The sequence below is a fragment of the Lepidothrix coronata genome, unplaced genomic scaffold (assembly GCF_001604755.1).
Source record: "Lepidothrix coronata isolate B3197 unplaced genomic scaffold, Lepidothrix_coronata-1.0 Scaffold48, whole genome shotgun sequence".
Taxonomy (NCBI): Eukaryota; Metazoa; Chordata; class Aves; order Passeriformes; family Pipridae; genus Lepidothrix; species Lepidothrix coronata.
In genome coordinates this window covers 4,732,535-4,750,244 of record NW_016690228.1, presented here as the reverse complement: position 1 = coordinate 4,750,244, position 17,710 = coordinate 4,732,535, and positions in this window count along the sequence as shown.

Sequence of the window (17,710 nt, the reverse complement as noted above, 5' to 3'; positions counted from 1 at the left end):
GACAAAACTATATTAAATAATTTTCTGGCTAAAAATACCTTTTTATTATCCAGTACTTGTAGAGAGGAAGAACCTAAATGAATAATTTTTTATCAATTCATTATTATTATTATCACTGCTGTTGTTTTTATTGCTGTTACTGCTGCATTGTTATTTCTGAGTCTATTTTAAACCACAGTCAAGGCTGAGGTTTCACTAATTTGTATAAGTGATCCATAAAATCTACATAATAGATTACTGTTACTGCAATACTTTAGAGTTTGCACAAAGGGAGAGGCTCTTCACATTGAGTGTTTTCTCGAAGGACTATGGAGGAGGAATAAAGTGTGAGCAATCCTCCCGCTCCCATGACACAACTCTGTGGCTGCACAGGGACCCAGTGGGACAGCTTGTCAATTAACACTTTCTTCTGAGGTTTTTCAGTCCTTAAAAAGGCTGTGTTTATTGTACACTTGTACTAAAGTGGAGAAATAGAAATCTTCTCTGCCCATCTGAACACACACCAAGATATTTACAAGGACATGTAGTGACAGGACAAAAGGAAATAGTTATAAGCTGAAGGAGGTTAGATTTAGATTGGATATTAAGATGGAATTCCTCACTATGAAGGTGTTGAAACACTGGAACAGGTTGCCCAGAAAAGTTATTGATTCCCCATTCCTAGAAGTGTTAATGACCAGGCTGGATGGGGTTTTGAGCAATCTAGTCTAGTGAAAGGTGTCCCTGCCCATGGTGGGGGGACGGGGTTGGAACTAGATGATATTTAAGATCCCTTCCAACCCAAACCATTCTATGATTCTATGTTAGTGCCTGTGTTTTCAGTCAGAGCAGGGTCTTCTCAAGGGCTTAACACCTTTTTGTATTGTCTATGAAATCCCCTTTCATCAATAGGTGTCTTTCAACATGGGCTGGTGCCACACCCTGAGTCCTGCTGTCTCAATCTAGGCTGGCAGCTGGTCAACGTCTCCAGTTTGAAGGGATTGTGGTGTGGTAGCAAAACTGCACTGGAACGAGGGAAATCTAAATAAACCCCTAACTTGCTGGACAAGTTGGGGTCAAGACTCAGCTTTGACAGCTACATGGAAGGGAAGAAACTCCCAGACATTGTGGTATAGGCAGCCAAGTCAATACAAATTATTCACCCAAAAGTATTAAGGTAGAGAATTTCTTCCACAAATCCATTTCTCCCTGTGGGATTCAGATCAGAACTAAGCAAACCAAACGTGTTGGCTCCTTCTTTGCTGCCAAACCTTTGATGCCAGTGCACCAAGTGTTTTGAATTATCCAGTGGGAGGCTACAGCAAACATATTCCCCTCATTTAGGGGTAGGCCAGGACCATGGCAATGTTATAGCCCACCAGTCTCCACAGCAAGAAAAACAAGGACAGAAAAAAACCCAGCTTGGTTCCAAAACATCATGGCTCTGATGACAATATTTCAAATAGGAGCATATAGTAAGGCCAGGTTTATTTAGTGCTCAGCCTTAGGCCATATAAAAACCCTCACATCTAGGTCATATAAAAGCCCCAGATCCCTGTTAATCCTCGTGAACACTTCTTCGAGACAGGTGAATAACATTTCTTGCTCTTAGATAGAAAAGCTGTAGTATGGAGATTAATCCCTCACCATGAAGACAGAGTGAAGAAAGATTAAAACTGCAGGGACTTTGCCAGCCTACCCATCTCTGAAGTCCAAAATCCCTGGGCTTACCTACTGCCATGAATCCAAATATTTGCAGTGTTGGTTTAGCTCCTAAGGGTGGCAAATGAATCTACTCACTCTATGATGTTTCTGAATGACAATTTATGTCTGTTTTATACAGAGGCCTCCACCTCGCTTTCTACTCTTACCTGCTTTACCCAGATTTCTCTCTTTTCAGTGTGCATCAAAAGGTTGTCAGGAAACCTTGAGACAAACTGAGAGATCCTTGATGACTTGGCAAGGCTGGAGATCAGCCCGCCTCGGAGGTGAATCCCACCAGTAGCTTCAGAGCCTCATATGGAGACAGGATGTGCCCTACCATGGCCACACAAACTTGGTCTCACCGTACGCCAAAGCATGGTGGAGAGCACCTGGTCCTCTCCCAGCACAAGCACATGCATGGTTACTAGGGGAGTTGTTGCTGCTTTCTTGGGTGACCAGGGACAGAAAGGAAACAAAAACTAGAGAAGTGACAAGAATTGTCTATCTGAGTTTTTAGCAATATCATCCTCACTCAGCTTCAGCAAATTCATGTTGAAGTTGAGGGCACATTTGTATTTCCCAACAAATGCAGAGAAAATATTTAGAGTGCACCCCAGTGTACAGCTGGTATACTGGAAATGTTTGACAGAAAAAAATATGACATTCTTCTGGTTTCATTGTGAGTCTTTGACAATGCTGCTATTGTTTGAAATATTCCCTGTGTCCTAATAAAAAAAGCCCTAAGGAATGGCAGTCCCTACTCTGGCCATTGTTAAAGATGTTTCATTTTTCAGTCCTTTCAACGCTATCCACAGACCAGACACCAAAAGCTCACTGTTTGTAGCTACATCCCCATGCTCTTTTCAGATCCTCAGCTCACCTTTCTGTTTCCTTCTCATCACTGGGCCTTTTCCAGTATATTTTTCCTCTGAATATCCAGAAAGTTTGTGACAGGGAAGAAATACCCAGATGTCCAGTCTGACGATGAAACTCTGCTGACCTGGGAGTGTTCACATTAACTAGGGACACAGAAAATATTCAAGAAAATGACAACAAATCTATTTCTGGCAATCTCGATAACCCTTACAGGCACAGTATCCACTCTTCACAAAAATGGTATATTGGCTCTGATCCTTACAAGACCCAGAGACAAATATTATCAACAACAATGAAGCAGAGTTAATTAAACATATCAGCTGAGGCTTGATCAGAAAGACTTATCTTCACTTGGGAGCCAGCCACTAGGAGCCAGTGGACCTATCTCTTACTCTCTCTTTTTTTCCTGTGTTCACATGGGATAAACAAATCTATAATGTCCAGCAATAAACTTTTGCTCTGTTTGAAACCTGGTTAACCAGACATGGGATATAGTTGCCAGTGACATCTGAGTTGCAGTAAATTCTAACCAAAACATAATCCAAGAAAGAGTTGACAGTGAATGAAGGGAAGGGCAAAGAATCCCAATCCTTGTATTTGCTGGCAACTGAAAAGGCAGCAGACGTCTTCACAAAACAGCTTTCCCCCTCCCAGGCTGACACAGTGCTGTCAGATTGAAAGGGCACAAATGCCAACTGTGCTGCCTGACATGCTTCAGCAGGGAGAAATGCTGCAGCCTGTGTTTGGCAGCATGATTTGCTGTCAGGGAATTTCATAGCCTTGGGGTGCAATTACCAAAAGCTCTGGCACCCGCCATGTTCAGTCTGCGCTGAGGTACAGTCAATGGGTGGGTACCTGAGGGGTACCCAGTGAGGGGCAAGAGGGCGAGAGCATGTGGCAACCATCCCACCCCATGTGGAGTCATCAGTGGGATGTGGACATAGTGCAGGGACCATGGAGCAGACAGTGGGAGAAGTGGGCCAGGTTTGGCCCAGGTGGCTACTAAGCCTCACCAGCTGGATGCAGGAATGGGAGAGAGGGGATGAATAATGAATGTATGCAATAAGGCCAGCTTGAAGGTAAAAGATGAATGGGAGAGCAGAATGGGGTCTGGCAATCTTCCAAGGGATGGAGTTTTAATCTGTGGCTTTTGTTTATTTGAAGGCCTCTGATTCTGAGGTGGGAAAGAGATAAGGGACCTGCAAGGTTTCCCATGCATGTGGAGCAAGTTGTCAGCCCATCCATCTGTACTGGTTTTGGAAGGGATAGGGTTAATTTTCTTCTTAGTGAGTTTTGGATGTAGTATGAGAACAATGTTAACACATTGATGTCTTAGTTGTTGCTAATTAGTGCTTACTCTATGTCAAGAACTTTTCAGTGTCTTATGCTCTGCTTTAAACAAATGCACAAGAGGCTGGGAGGGAATGTAGCCAGGACAGGTGACCCGAACTGGCCAAAGGGATGCTCCATACCTTAGAGTGTCAGCCCTGTCTATAAACTCGGGGAGCTGGCCAGAAGGGACCAATAGCTGCTCGGGGCCTGACTGGGCATTGGTAAGTGAGTGGTGAGCAATTGTACTGTACATTACTTGTCTTTCTTGGAGTTTATTCCTCTCTCTCTCTCCTGTTCATTGTCGTCATTATTACTTCACTTTATTGCAATTATTAAACTGTTCTTATCTCAAGCCACAAGTTTTACCTTTTTCCAATTCTCCTCATCCCACCAGGGTGAGGAAGTTGAGTGAGCGAGCAGCTGGTGGTACTTGGTTGTTGACAGAGGTTAAACCAATATCCCAGCTGCTGGGCTCCACAGATTTGGTCCCTGCTGCCCACCAGTGTGATGAACAAGCTTTGAAGTGAGAGCTGGAGCCGTGCTTGCCCTAAACTGGGACATCACTGAGTTTTAACCATAGCATGAGGCATGTCAAAGTGTCTCTATTTTAAGCTGGTCAGATGCAGATGATCCACTGAGATCCTGTCAGCTAACTTGGCCTCTTATATATGTAAGGACTCCGGGAAGACATGAAAACCATGCTGTAAATGAGACTTGGCGTTCCTTTACATCCTGCAAGCGCGACTCATGATAAAGCTAATTTCACTCTGTCTTGTGTTCAAGTTCTCAGTTCCACTGTGCACAGTTCTAGGTTCATTTAAAAGCATTCAGCAAATAACATCTCAGAATATGTATCAGATATTTTTTAATCTGGGAGTAGTTCAGTTTGCTTGTTTATGAAATCTCAGTAAAATATTTTTCTCTGCAGTCTATGCAGAGCAAAAGCACAGGAACAGCTGATGATCTTTTTTTTAGACTTCCTTGAAAAAATCCTGCACTGATGAGTGATGTTACTAAATATAAAAGCTGATCTCTACAGCAGCCACTTAACAGATTGCTAAGTTTTATGAGGCAAAAGTGTCTGTGCAGAGCTGCAAAGAGCAGAAGATAATGAAAACTTTGGAATCAGATAGAGGTGACCAGCAGGACCATGAGTCACAGTACATGGAGTCAGAGCCAGCACAGTCTGGAGGAACCAAAACAAACACTGCAGTATTTTTGGAAAGGGAAGACTGGCAAGCATGTCTTTACCTGGGCAAGATGAAATGCAGCAGATGGGGAGATCCTGAGGGGGAGAGAAACTCAGAGGTGGGAAACTAAACCTCATATTCCTTGGCAATCAACCAGGACGTTGAGAAAACTCAACTGAAACTGTACAACAATGGCAGCAGCTTCCCTCCTGCCCTGAAATACATGCTCTGAAATCATGCTCTGAGCCAATGAAGGAATGTGCAAAGACACAAGGCATCAGATTCAGTGGACCGGTAGCTGTGTGTGTTTCACAGAACTTGCTGGGAGCTGTGGCACGCAGCCAACCTTCTCTCTGGCACTGTAAAGCTTCTTCCTAAGAGTTCTGCTTACTGTAAGGAACTCAGGGTCCAAAACTGAGGGATTTGTGAGAGACAACTTTGTTCTTTCCAGGACTTAGACTATCCACACAAGTTGCTAGCAGTTAGGCAGAATGATCCTTGCACAGCTGAGTGGTTGCTTGCAGGACAAAGCTGTTGGTTTAGAGGGGACAGTTCTGTCTTATGGCTTCTGGAAGGGATAGATGTGGGTGAATGGCTATTTCTACTCTTGGTCATTTTCTCAGCTGGCTTCCTCAGTTAGGATAGGCTGAGAACTACCCTGAAAGCCAGCCTTTGTTGAGAATGGGAAGGGGAGAGTTATAGAACTGGGAGAGCCACAAGAATTCAGGGATGAGCAAAACATAAATGAGTGGGGAAGGCATCTGAGTCAGATACTGGAAACCAGGGTTCTGGGAAGGGAAGATGGGTAGAACAGTATCCATTGCTCTGTGGTAGGCATCCAAAACATCCAAGGAGATAGTTGAGAGATGCAGCTTGCCCGGCATGGCTTTGCCCAGTGAAATGGCAATGGTAATGGAAGCAAACAGTCATCAACGTCACCATAATGGGCTCCCTGCTCCCCTGCATCACCTTGCTTCAGTTTCCTCCCCCTACTGAGAGCTGAGGGCAAGAAACTCAATCAAAATTACTGTGGAAGCAAATCAAGAAGAGGGTAGAACAAACTGACTGAGGGAAGGAAAGTTATTAACATGCAAATCAATGTAGATAAGTCAGGGGGCAGGGGAATCTGAGTTTAATTCATGTAACTGTGGAGATGTGAGGACCAGAGCTGACAAGAATTTAAACAAAGATAATGCCTATGTGCTATATGTGTTTGTGTGCTTCATAATGGCACCAGGAGATAGTAAAAGAATAGATATCTCTGTGGGCTGAAACATTTGGTAAATTGACTTTTGTCAACACCTTTGAGTGTCCATTCCTGCACACACATGCATTCTGCCATTCTATCCAGAATGCCAGTACACGTCATTGGAAAAATGCCGAGCAGATTTTTTAGGAGGAAGGTTTATTTGTAACTACTTCCAACTAAGAGCATTTAAGCTGCATTTATTTGCTAAGTAATGTTGAGTTCCTGATTTTTATGTGAAAGTGTTCTTATTTCAAAGGTAAACCATAAAAGTGGATTCCCTAGTCTCTCTTCTCAGCAGCGTAAGTAATACAGCACTCCAAATCTGTCACAGGCTGAGATGGAGATATATTTTCTGTAAACCTGCTGTTAAAATATTGGCAGCACAAGTCTGCTATAACATCACTCATTCCAAACTAAAGGACACACGGACATGAGAAGATTAAAAGACCAAAAACAGAAGCATATTTGGATTTCTCAGAGAAGACAAGACATGCAAAAGTTGTTTGTGAAGGACTGGCAGGACAAGGATTTACTGAACCAGGAGCAGCTGTCATAGCAACCACAACCAGGAAGAGAACTGGTGTCAAGTCAGACATCACCTGGAAGGAAATTTCCCTGCTCAGAGGAACAGTGTTATAGAAGGAAAACTTTGGAAGCTGTTGGTTAAGACACCTTCATAAAACCTGGAAGACACAGGTAGAGTCCCTACCAGAAACCAGTGATGCTTCATGAGAAAGGCAATTGTTTGAGACAGAGCCTGGTTTGTAGGCCTGGTTCTGCCTTTGGCTTGCGCAGGCAGCTCTTGGCAAGATTATCGAAGTGCCTCATTTTCCCTGTCTCTCAAATGGGGAGAGCCATTAAGCACTTTCGTAAAGTCCATTGAGACGCCAGTGGAACAATGTCGTATATGCCGACATGAGCACCAAGAAAGATGCTCAAGATTCACTAATGACTTCTATTTTCCTAGATGATACACAGCTAGATATATATTCAGAGGGGTCCTTTGCTTCCCTTGTGGGGTAGATTTTGAACAGTCCCAGAGTGCAGCGATGTGAACTGCTGGTCAGCAGTGACTGCAAAGTAGGTTGCCTTCCTGCATATCCACTGTTCTCTGCACAAAGGCATGGGGATTTTATAGAGCCCTGGCATACCTGCTTTCAGCATGGAAAGTCTGGGTTAAGTAAGACAAAAAGAAAGTCACGATCACCCATGTGCACCAAACCCACCAGACTTCCATGCCTTGGAAGGGAGACGGACAGGAGCTGGGTGGCTCTGGTGACATATGCTGTAGTGAAGAGGCTGACATTATGCTCACCAGGTGGGAGACAGCATCCACTGGGCACAGCTGGCTACCCTGGGACCAAAACCATCCCCAAATCAGCCTGCCTTTCCAGCTCCAACCATGTAAGATCTCACATTTGTGCAGACTGACCAGTCTATGCTTGTAAGGTGTGTGTAGATCCTGATACTTTGTGAGTTGTATCAGCTTGTGCTCACTTTCAGTTTTTTGTGCTCTGGTCCTCTTGCAATGTCAAGGCTAGTTTATCTCAGCTCTCAGATTGCACATGCCCAAGGCCATGAGCCACTGCTCAGAGATCATAGACTCACACAATATGCCAAGTTGGAAGGGACCCACAAGGAACATCGAGTCCAGCTCCTGGCCCTGCATGGGACCCTCCCCAAGAGTCACACCATGTACCTCAGAGCATTGTCCAAAGACTTCTTAAACTCTTTCAGGCTTGATGTTGTGACCACTTCTCTGGGGAGTCTGTCCCAGTACCAAACTATCCTTTGGGTGAAGAACCTTTTTCTAATATGTAACCTAAACCTCCCATGAGACAACTTCAGGACATTCCCTCAGGTCCTGTCTCAATATTGTGCATTTCGTGCGCTTAATTTAGCATAGCTGAGTGTGTAAGATATATTCTTATGAGAAATCTGTTACTTGCCTTTAAGTTCAGCCCTTTCACACTGAGAACAAAACATTGTCATTGTGCTGAACTGTAGGATGCTAAGAATAAGTGGGCACTTTGTCACCAGCAGTAACACTTCAGAAGGCAGTCCAATTTTCTTTTTGCCTCCCTCAAGTTGCTCCTCCATTGCTAAATCTCCCCAGCATGTCCCTTCATCATATTCAGCTATTTTTAGATGCTCCTTCTCCACAGGCAATTGATCCACAAATCAAACAAAGCTATGGAGTCTCCCAGTGTTATGGAGATTTTCAGAGGTTTAGTCTTGAACTGAGATCAGACGACATTTGAGAATTCCTTGACTTTTTTTTCATTAGACATGGCTCACAAGGCAGAACCCATGCTGTGCCTGTAATCCAAAGCCTCCTTAAGAGACCTCAAGTTCTGTCAGGCCCCAGAAAAGAAACATCCTCAACCTAAGGAATAATAGTGCAATAGGGCCTATTATCCTAAAGTCAGCTCTCATATTCTGTGCAAAAAGCATAGGTTTCTACTGGATTCTAGTTTTTATATTGGTAAAGTCAACAGCTACATCCTTGAAACATTGCAGTAGCATGTTTAACATGTTTATGGCCATTTTCTGTTTCTCTTGTATTAATTTTTGATACAGGAGTGTAGTAAGGAACCAAGAGAAAAAAAGGAACACCGACAATGTGGGAAAGTCATTACGATATCCTTCAGCTACTTAAGGTGACATTGTTTCCCTACAAAACAAATTGCTTATCACAGATTCCATTACTTGAGACAGTAAACAGTTGCCACAATGCATGCCTTGTAGGCACTAAAAGGGTCTACAGGATATTCATCAGCCTCACTTGATTTTTGGGGAGGAACTTTTTTTATACAATTAAGCCTGAGCAACATAGGTGTGTTTCTTTTTCCTTTTTAAACCCATTGAGAAAACATAGGTGGCTTTATGGTGGGGATTCAAAAGTTGAAGTAAGGAGACTGATGAGGAGAAAACAGGTGAAAATCTAGAGGTCAGTGGGCAGGACAAAAATAGGGCTAATATGGAAAATGTTTCCTCCTTATTTGGAGGATGACCTCTTTTTGTGGTGTCCTGAAGATAGCTGGTATTCAGGACAGTTAGGATGGCTTTCAGAGTCCAAGTCCATCACCTTAGCAATTTAGCTGCTGGCACTGTCCGAAATGCTGTCCAAGATATGCAGAAAAGTTCTCAATCACCTCTTTTTATTTGTTCATCTCATATGTGCCATGATTCAGTGGCCCACAGTCACCAGGTGCCAGGTAGCTTGGCCTCTCTCTGAGCCCACGATGTAAAGGAGAAAAACATCTCCAAGTTACCACTGTTCCTGAGATCTCTCCCCATTCACAATGTTGCAGCCAGTTAAAGCATCATCCCAAGGTCAGCACGAGGGAGCAATGCCTCTGCTACTTAAAACACTGGGTAGCTTAAAATCACCTGCCCCAGAAGCTGGATTGTGAATTGCTGTATTTGAGCAATACATCTTGAGCAATGTATTTAGGGTCTGTCAGCACCTTCGCTCTGCATTACCATGAAAGGAAATAAATGTTCAGATTGACTGAAACGGCTCCAAGCAGCTCAGAACATTTTATAATTGTGCTGAGGCAGCTTTGAATGGTCCTGCTGTCTGAGCAGCAATGAAAAAGGAACAGCAGGCTTTGCTTCTAAGTACATTTACTTCTTGACTGTTGAAATTTTCTGTCTGATCGAGGCTCAGGCAGCAGTGTTTCCTAATTATGTAAGCCAGTGAAGTACCTGGCACTGAGTGCTGCATTCATGGGAGTTTTACTATGGTTCCCAAAGGAAACTGCAAATGAAATAGGCTGCTGAATGTTTTGTAAAAAGCATTTGCCATTTTCAAAAGTACGGTCCTGAAATGTCCATGTATGGAGTGACAGTATAGCAGTGAATACAGTGGCTTCCACTGGGAAGATTAAATGTCTTGTAAGACTTAAAAAATGAGGAGGAGGGAAGAATGGAGAAGTGCAAATCTTAATAAACATTTAATTAGACCTCAATCTTCCTAATATTGGATAAGTAGGAGATAAAACCACCTCTATTGCCTGGAACAGAAGTTACTGAAAAACTGAGTATCAGCCATCTGCTGATGTACATGTGTAACCTGATGCAGTGTTTGGAACTTCTATACCAATTATTTTCATTCAAATGCTTAAATTTTCATGTCAACATTGCTTAAAAACAAAGCTTCAGCTTATCTTACTTGCAGACAGCTATCATTTTTCAGCAGTTTCTATCTAGTAATCTGCTAGGTCTCTCTGATTGCTAGTTTGATAGCTGTGAGTTAAGCATAGCTACACTGCAAGTCACAGGTCATACAAAATCAGCTCCTGGAAAGGCATGCTTTAGTGATCTGACTCCATTAGCTAAAATATCTTTCAGATTCTCCTTGAGAGTTAGACTGGCCCAGAAAGCTGCCCTATAATTCACATTCCTTGATATTGACAGTATGAGCAGGCATAACAACCTACAGACTGAGGAGCTGTGAAACTGTTCACCAGTACATGACAAAACCGGAGTCCCTCTTCAGAGAGAGGTGAATACCACTGCTACACATTGAAAACAAATGCAGATTGATTAATATTTCATTGCAGATCTAAACATTTAATGTGATTCCTCTTTGAAATGTCACTGCACATCTGGGTATGGCTGGCTTTATTTTCTACACCCTACTTCTAAAAAGTTAACTTCTTCCCTCTTACCACAGATGGATCTGTTGCCTGCAGTGTGACTTCTCCTGGTACTGTTGCCCTCAGGACTTTAAAAAAAAAATAGAATAGGTATTAATGATGACTACTATGTCCATCTTGTTCAATGGTCTTCAAGAGAGTGGGTGTAATAACTACTTTGGAAATGTAACACCTAATCTTTTGGTAATGGATTATCCCAAAACAAGGTTCTTTGATAAATTAGTGAGAAACAGCTTGAAACCTTCCATAAGTGACAGTCATGCTCTGCAGTAGCAAATTGTAGCAAAGGGCTGGAAAGTGTGATGTGGAGAACTGCAGCAGACACCCTGCTCACAAACATGCTTTTGAGAAGAGGCACTTCCTGGGGTGGCTGTAAGGCACACAGACTTGCTGAAGTCAACATGCAGGAGCAGGGTGAAACATTTGCTGTGAGTTCTGATTTTAGCCAGAGAGAGAGCTAGGTGTAGTAATGCACTTTAATGCGTTTTTAATTTCTGTGTGCACCATAATTAGGTATTAATCCAAGAAGTGTAGAAAACAAATTATATGTTGACAGCGACTCAAAAACAAATATCTCACACTGCAATTCTTAATATAGCCACTGAGCTCCAGGCAAGAAGTATTTCATCATTTCAAATCTGCTGTCCTAATTATAACTTGTGTTTTAACTGAGGTTTCCTTTCACCATTTCCCTACCAGACGATATTACCATTCAGTAAAAGAAAGTCCTTTACTAACCCTTCCTCTTGCTGTGGAGTTACTTTACTTTAGGATAGGACTTAGGGGCCCTCGTGATAGATTGGGAAATATTTGTCCTAGATGCTGTACAGAGAGCTCACTGACACTTTTGGTGGTATACTATAAAGGAAAATAATCCAAATGCTTCATATGGAGAGTTACTGAGCCACAGTGAGTCATAGGTGTGGAGCATCTACTACCACGCTGTAGTGGGGTCCTCATTAAACCCCCAAGTATATGGCTACATTTCTACTTTCTATTCTTCGTCCTTTCCATCTGGCAGTAAAGTCCCTTTGGACCCACCCAGCCTGGTAATATCAGCTAAGAACTGCAGCTTTACACCATATAGCAGATTTTACTTCACATCCTTTGAAATGTTCATTATGTTAGTTAATCCACTTTTCATTTTGTTCCTCTGGAACAGGCAAGATAAGGATGCACAGCTGGCTTGCTTTTCAAAAAAGGTGCTTTATTATCCAAATCCAGCAGTTTGTTTATCTGTAAAATAAATACAAACCATTATTTTATTAGGAGTTTCTGATCTTTGAAGACATAACTCCTAAATAAATACTAATTGCCAGTATTATGTACCACATAAATCTGGCATTTGTAGGATCTTCTTTTAGTTAATTCTCAGATCACAAGAAACATTTAGATAAGTACAAAATCAAGAAATATATAGGGATTTTTTGGCTTATAAAATGTGTGTTTGTCCATGTCTGTGTATTTTTTCCATAGGAAAAAAGATGGACAGTTTACCAAAACATAATACAAAGCCAGATAAAGAATGGCTATGGCATTTTGCCCATTGAATCCTTGCCTGACTTAAGTCAGTGGACTATTTGCCATAGGTTCCTACAGTTTTTGGATCAGGATTATGGAGTTCAATCCAAACTCATTGAAATGACTGAAATCCTTAAGAGAAAAAGAAGTATTCACATGAACTGTTTGCTTTCTCTTAGCAGCTATCATGCTTTCAAAAGGTCAAGGTTTTGAAAAGTGGCGACATATGGCAGAGGTTTAGGGAACGGGATAAAATTATGAGGCTGAGAGGCAGTGGAATTTGTAGAAAACCACCCACTCAGATGTCCTGTGTAGGAATTGGCTGCCCACTACTTGATGAAACGTTCGGTTCTTTGGTGACAAGCTGGAGCAGAAGTGCTTTGCAGCGTGACTTTGTCCACAAGCCTAACAAGTCTACTTTATTTCTTTATTAAGTGCTCTTAAATATTGATTTTGCTGACTGATGTGAAGATAATCAAAGCTACTGATAGCTCCTGGACAATGAAAAGAGAATGAAAATATTCGTGTGTGCAGAGCAGGTCTGCATTCAGCTTTCAAATGCACATGGAGCACATGGAACACCTTGGCTTCTGGCCTGGAGATGAGGCTGGTTGGTACAGGGGTCTCACACAATGGTGACAGCAAGCTTTACTCCCATTTCCAAGAATAATGTGAGGCAGCAGCTTCCTCCCTGCTAAAATAGACCTGCACTTGGTTTACGCTTCAGGTGGGGCTTTTTTGCCCTCTAGCATTGCTTTACCATTCTCATCCAACAAGCCAAACTGATTTATAGCCACTAGGGTGACGGTCATGCTTGATGCAAGTTTAGAAATGACTGTACATCTAGTGATGCTCAGTTCTGGCCACAGTGCCTGCTGAGGAGCTATTTGAGGGTCACAAGATATCCCTGTGTGATAAAGGATGCTCAGAGCAGAGTAACTTATAGTTAATTTGCTTTTAGTCAGCCAGGAAATCAGGCAGCAATGTGCTGGACCCTAGTGGTGTAGATATGTCTAATGAAGCTGTGCCATATGTTCCTTTCAGAATTCCTTTAATTTTCCTTGTGATGACTTAATTTAATATGCTCAGCATAACATACAGTATCCCTAACATACTGATATTCTTAGCAGATACTCCTAGCAGACTGAAAGGTCTCAAAATTGTCCACAAAAGGAGTCAGTCTTTACTCAATTAAAATATGCATATAAATTTCAATGAATATTTTGTTTCTTGGTGAGGAACATATAAAAAGGACACCTATTTATATTTAACCCAATAACCATCCTTCCTGTTGCTTAAACAAGTGAACTTGAAACTGTTTCAAAATTTTCCTTATATTCTCTGATCCATCACTATTTAAAGAATAATAATAAAAACACTTAATACTCAAAAGCATATATTTAAAATCCTGTCTGCTTAAGGGATTACATTTAAATGTCACTTCTAAAAAAAAAGACTTATCTAATTTTGTCATTGTCTCTCTGGAAGGTTAAGTATGTAGAGCAAAATTAATGCTTATGTTGATGCACAGATTATCTCTCTTGTCATTCAGTTTGATATTTTTCACCAACTATTTAAATGAATGACAGATAAATTGCAGTTGCCACTGATTTCTGGATTTTCTCTCAAGAAAAAGGAAATAGAGGTGTTAAACCACCTCAGGAGCTATCTAACTCATTTCAAAACATTTTTAAAGGTTGGAGGTTTTTTCATAGACATATGTTTGTATTTTGTGAAGAGAGCAAACTCTACATCATGTAGTAAAAATTCAAGTAATCTGTTAACATATAAGTCTTGAAAAGTAATGACTTTTTTTGACAGAAATAGCATAATGCCCTCTCAAACTCCAGACAGGGCCTGCACATACCTCATATTTATGCGGAAAAGCTTCTCCCTGACTTAATGCTTGAATGACAGAATTTGCATTTTACCTCTCAGAAAATACTGTGTTAATGCTCAGGACAAGAGTCTTGGCACTGCACACTATGCTGCACAGGCAAAGAAAGTCCCCAGCTCTCTGGGGTTAGGGTGGGAGAATTTCCTAGTCAAAATGTGTTCTCCTGAACTCATTCCCAAAGATTAAACTTATGTAAATAGAGTTGCATCAAGTTCTTCCACCTCCACTTGCCTCATCAAACTTATATATGAAGTACATTTCCAGTCAGATTGTATTTATTAAGAACAAGCTGTTCCTGACCCACCATGGTGTGTCACGAGATTTGTGACTGAGGGAAGAGCAGTGACTGTTGTTTGCATGGGTTTTAGCAAGTCTTTTGACACAGACTCCCAGGTTTTTTGTACTGAGTTTGGACATTATGGTCTGGATGGCTAGGCAACCTGATGGGTAAAAGCTTGGTTAGATGACCAGGGTTGTGTCTCCTCGTTGGACCTGAATGCTTGTAGTGACTGGGATATCACAAGTCTATCATGGAACCCGTCCTGTGTAATGGCTTCATCAGTGACCTTAAGAGCTGGAGGATTGTGTTCACACCAAGTTTTCAGATGACACCAAGCTGGGAGGACCAGGCAATATACTGAGGTGTACAGCTGCCATCCATAGGCACTGAGAGTCTGGAGGAATGGCACAACAGGAACCTTATGAAATTCAACAAGGACAAATGCCAAGTCCTGCATATGTGAAGGAAGAAGCCCCTGCAGTGACATAGGTCAGGAGCTGCCTGACCTGGGAGCAACTCTGTGGGAAGGACCTGGGGACCTGGGGTCTGGAGGCCAAAAGTCAGGGCTTGTTCAGCCTGGCGAAAAGACGGCTGGTAGGGGACACAACAACCCAATAGCAGCCACCCAGTACCTATGGGGCGGCGACAGGAGATGGAGGTGAGCTCTTCTCAGTGATTCTTGGTGAGAGGATGAGACAATGGGCATTAGTTGAAACAAGAGATCAAGGAAAACTTATTCCCTGTGAGGACAGTCAGGCAGTGGCACAGGTTGCCAAGGTGTGTTGTTCATCTCCATCCTTGGAGGTTTTCAAGATGGGGGAAATTCTTAAGCAACCTATTGTAGCCTCATGACTGACCCTGCCTTGGGCAGGAGGTTGGACCACAGACTTCCTGAGGTTCTTTCCCACCTGAATTACCCTATGGTCCTAAGATAGCTTATGATAATCAACAGTAGTCTGTGACCATATGATTTGTTTCTATATATATAGCTCCTGCATTAGCTGGGAGTGACAGATGAAACTTGCAGCTCCTAGAGCATTTGTTGGGAGCGGGCTAAGACATCTGACTGTGTTGACAAGTAAGCTCCAGAACACTGTGTGGTCTAGAACATAGAAAGTGTATAAACACCCAAAGAATGAGACTTTGCAATAAATTTCCCAATGTAGTTGTTAGGGGAAACTGCTTAAATAGTTTTAAAATGCAGCTTGATAAATTTATTAACAGGATCCTGGGATACCATTGCCAGCACTGGCAAGGACAGAATTCAGTGACTTAGCAGCATGTGCAAGCTTACATCTTTTGTTTTGACAAATGCAAGGCCAAGCTCCTCATCTTCAAGAATAAATAAATGGAAAATTAAACATGGTAAATATTGTAAATATTTCATTGACATTTCATACTGTGAAATTGAAAGCAATCTTTTGCCCAGTTTGAAGTTATTAGAGTTTGTAGCTGTGAGGCTTGATAACCATGATAATAAATGATATTTACATTCTAGTGAAAAATGGATATCAGAAGCAAAATGCACAAATATGGAAAAACCTAATTAAATTGTGATTGGTTTATTCATATCACAGCAGCTGAAGGCTATATGATAAACAGCTACAAAGCAGGTGCAGCATATGTCATTGGCTTGATTATTAAAAATTGACATTTTATTTAAGACCAAACTAAAAAAAGGAGATTTTATACAAATTCAGAGAAAGCCACTCATGCTATAATGGTATTGCATTGCAACAAAACCCTAATTTTCTTCATGAACTAATTGCACAGTTCCACTTTGCCATGATACATTAAGCCTGAACCTAAGCATAGGAATATCTAAAAAAAGTCAAAATGTTCTCCGTGATGTATGGTCCAGGATATAATCTTGAGAGAGTCAAATGTAGAACAATAACACATATATTTATAGCCGAATCACAGGAACCTGGTATAGCAAACCAGTTTCAGTGGAAGGAAAGGCATGTTTCCGGAGTAACATATTGTACAATGGCAGCGTTTTTCCATCGAGACACACCTGACAAAGATCTTACTGGGGTCAGAGGATCCACAGTCAAAGTTGTATTTTTATCTCCTTAATTTTTAATAAAGCAGCAATCCACAACCCTAACAGGGTTATATATATATATATATATATATATATATATATATATATGTCCCACTGCTGCTGGTGCCATTGGAAGAGCATGCAGGGAGGCAAGTCCACACGGCAAGTCCACACGGTTGGTGTGCTTCTCAGCAGAAGTGCAGTCAGATGAGATAGGGCTATTATCGGCTACTCTGGGAGAGGTAAAGTACAATTTTGTTTTCACTGCACAGCACCATAAAGCAAATAAATAGGGCTTAGTCTATATTGAAACTCGATAAAATTCAGTTGAGTGATATCAGGATTGATCACTGTAAGCTGACATTGCTATTTCCACATTCCTCCAAAAAGCTGCCCAGCATAATGTACAAAGCAACTGAATGGTGTCAGATTTGTTCAGCTACAAGTGTTACTAGCCAGCAGAACTGCAACTGGAACATAGATAGTGACTTAAAAGTAAATGACAGAAATATCATATTGGGAAAAAAGAGTAGAAAAACAAATTTGAAAGGAAATAGCATCAGTTAACGTCATGATTGAAAACCCCTTACAAGTTCCCACGCTCTAAGTTCACATTGTTTTACTTAAAGAAAACAGAAGATTTGTTTTTTTAAGCCTTGTATGTACAGTACCAGTGTCCTGTGCAGGGAATACCACCTGGTAGGTATTTGATCAGCGTCGGTGCTATTAAGTCAGTAAAGGCTTATTTCAGTTGCATAAATAGGGATAATACAGCGCTGTGTGAAATGCTGAGTCTGCAGCAGCCAGGACAAAATGGGAAGGTGTCACTGAAGTCCTTCAAGACACCTGACAGCAGCAAGCAAAAATGTGGGATACGCCAGAATGCCTCCAGTGCCAACAGGTGTCTATCCTCAGGCAATGTAACTGAACCCTAAAGGTATGTGTTTTACAGGGTAAAAGGATACAGCATG